We start from the raw sequence: 3,410 nt of genomic DNA on the forward strand, positions 1-3,410 counted from the left end.
CAGAGGCCAGAAGGAGTGGAGGCTGTGGTGATCTGAAACACACATTTGAGGGGCAAGAGCTACCCAGCTTCAATCTTGTCGGCATTCAGGCTTGCTGGCAAGTGTCCACAGTTACTGGGATCTCTGTTTCTTGACAAGTCGGAGATCTCTATTTTAATGTAAAATCATATGCTTCTTGCAACAAAATCTGTGTAACAAAATTGGCCACTTTAACCATTTTCTAAGTGTACAGTTTAGTGAGTTGGGTACATTTTCTTCTCTAGAACTTTTTTTTTCTTTCCAAATGGAAGCTTTGCACCCATTACCTACCAGCTCTCTGTTCCTCCTCCTCCCAGTCCTGGTACCCACCATTCTACCTTCCATCTTTATGAACTTCACTAGTACATGCACCTCATGTTGGAGAATCATGCTGTATTGACCTTTTGTGACTGACTCCTTTTCTCAAGGTGCACCTACCTTATACCATGTGCTAAAATTTTCTTCCTTTGAAAAAAAAACTTAGACTTACTGATTTCCACATGCTGATTTTTTTTAGATTTTATTTATTATTTTTATGTGTGTGCGTGTATTGCCTGCATGTAGGCACCCATGTTGTGCAATGCCTGCGGAGGACAGAAGAGCATGTCGGATCCCCTGGAACTGGAGTTATGGACAGTTGTTAGCTGCCATGTGGGTGCTGGGATTTGATCCTGGGTATTCTGCAAGAACAGTCAGTGTTCTTAACCTCTGAGCCTTCCCTCCAGCACCCACCATACTGATTTTAAAAATGATATGAAGCAGAGGCCTGGGAGATGGGAAGGTGGCTCAGAGGGAAAAGGTACTTGCTCCCAAGCCTGATGATCTAAGTTCGAATCCCAAGAGCCACGTGACAGGAGAAAACTGATTCCTGCTAGTTGTCCTCTGACCTCTGCATGTATACATAACAGAGAGAGAGAGAGAGAGAGACAGAGAGAGAGAGAGAGAGAGAAGGGAGGGAGGGGGAGGGAGGGAGAGAGAATCATGGTATGAAGCTGACTGAGAGGCAGGAAGCCCTTGATTCCAAAGGATGATTTTGAGAGAATGGCGAAAGTATTAACATAAGTCATCTCCAGCTTCCATCAGCATGTCATTGCAGGTTGGATAGAGATTTTATGTATGTATTTATAATGTAGTTTTTAATTTTTTTGTGAACAGTTTCAGAACTCTGAATTCTGGGTTGTTACCTGTCCCTCCCAGCAGTCTCCTTCATTTTGGGTCAGTGTCCTTGACACTGCCATTTGCCTGGCACAGCATCTTTACTTGTGTCCACATACTGAGTTGGAACTCAGTACACATAGCAGCAAGAGACATCTGTGAGGCACAACTGAAGCCTGTACCATGTCTTCAGATCCCATGTCAGGTTCATGACACACGTCTTGAATGGAGCCTGTGAGCAATTTCTCCTTAGAGTCTATTCACGGCTGGTCTTGCTCTAGCTTAGAGATGAATCTCACTTTTTCCTCTAGACATATGATTCAGGCCAGAAAAGGATGCCACTGGCTGGACTCTGGGAGAGTGTAACAAGTGGCATTTGAGTTTCCTTCATCCGCACTGTCCTGTGTTGCTTCAGCCTGCAGAGGGTGCTCTTTTGTTCTTGCTTGTCTTTTCCATCCTGTTTGGCAGCTTCTTTGGAGTATTTACTGATGAGGAAACATCTCGAGTGGAGCCAGCCACAGTGGTCTTGGCTCCTGTGCTCCCTTTTGTTTCTCTCAATGTCTTATCCTTCCTTATTCATGACCTTCTGCCTGGCAGGCTGAAGATCTGTGACCCAGTGAATCTGCTTCAGCTCGGAGCCTGTGCTGTCTAGGGCAACCTTCATATCCTGCTTAGTCTTGTTCTGGATAGTCTTTAGATCCACCAGCTACCTGCTAAAGCTATTGCCTGTGTCCTTATCATTGTCCACAAAGGCCTGCGTCCAGAATCCTCGGGGGGCTGAACCAGGGCAGACTGTAGCCTGCCTTCCACATTGCAGGAGTCCTTGGCCCTCACTCCCATGGTGGAGACTCTGCCTCCATGCAATTAAGGAGTTACTCAGACACCCTGGTCATCACTGTTTCGGTCTCTGTGTCCATGCCAGGCTCTGCTGTGCCATCTGGGACTCTTGCTTGGCTGCTGCTATGATGATCATGTACAACAGCTTCCCTTTTTATGCCTGAGTAATAGTCCATTAGATGTAGTTCACATTTTGGTCCATTCATCCACCAATAGATACTTGTGTTATTTCCACCTTTTGACTATTGCAAATAATGCTGCTATGAATTCAAGCATGCTGGCTACATGGAATGTGTCTTCAGGCTGAATTGAGAACTTAGGTAGCCACTTTGTGACCCATGTGTCTTGAATAAGTGTATCAAGTCACACTTTTCCTTAAATGGAATGTGTCCATGCTTACAAAGATTCCTTATACATGAGATTCTCTAAAGTAGGAATTTAATGGGGTCTTTAGTGTCCCCAAAGGGTTAAGCCAAATGGGAGTTCTCTTGGTAGGTATACTTTCGCTCAGGGAGAGTTTGGCTCACTGTGATCTTGGTTGTCCCCAGAGTGCTCCTCTCTGAGGTGAATGCCCGTGACTGTGTTGAAGGAGCAGTTAGGGGGATACCCCTATCCCTACCCCATGCAGTGTCCATCAGGTGGAAAGACCCATCAACCACCAGCAAAACCCCGTGCTGTTTTTTTCTCCAGGAGAATTGATGCTCTTTTCAAAATATGATATTTCCAGTTTTACTCCATGACATGGAAGCTCAACTGTGTAATAAGAAAAATGAGCCTTTAGGGGCCGCCCACACAGCTCAACCTCGGCAGAGGGAGTTGTTCCAAATAGCTTCAGTAGGGATTACAACTCAGGATTTACCTTTTAAAATAATTAACCTTCTGAATATCAGTGACAGGCCAAGGGCACTTTAATGACCATTGTTATTTTAGTTGGAGTGACAGCCAGAGATTTTAGAGAATTGCTTTTTTTTTTCTTAGCAGAATCTAGGCCAACAAAATGCATATTTTTTGTCATTTTGAAGAAATGGGAAGAAATTAATGTAAGTTTTCCTACTTACTGTAAGTTTTCCTATTTCTAAGTTAACCTACAAAGAAAGACCCATTTTACACAGCAGCACAGCCCCAGGGCTGACACAAGGCCTTATGTACTATGGATGTTTGACAGATATTTGTGAAAACTGAACTTAACAACTGCATGCAGTTGTTACAGGAAGCTGTGAAAAAGAGTTTCAAAAATGCTGAAAACAAAGTTTGGGGATGAAAATTTATATATCTGAAATTTATATATCCTTTTAAAGCAAAGACTTCACACTAATCAGCTCTTATTAATAAAAAACAAACCCAGTCAGCAGTTATAGTAAGACGTACAGGTTAATACTGAGAATGTACTGAGAATGTTA

General features: G+C 43.5%; 1 pseudogene; it reads right to left on the reverse strand.

The window, feature by feature from the left end:
* Nucleotides 1-1,480: 1,480 nt before the first annotated feature.
* On the reverse strand, nucleotides 1,481-2,036 carry LOC115071429 (annotated as a pseudogene).
* Between the last annotated feature and the right edge of the window lie 1,374 nt (nucleotides 2,037-3,410).

This window comes from Nannospalax galili, unplaced genomic scaffold, assembly GCF_000622305.1.
Source record: "Nannospalax galili isolate Female #2095 unplaced genomic scaffold, S.galili_v1.0 scaffold336, whole genome shotgun sequence".
Taxonomy (NCBI): domain Eukaryota; kingdom Metazoa; phylum Chordata; class Mammalia; order Rodentia; family Spalacidae; genus Nannospalax; species Nannospalax galili.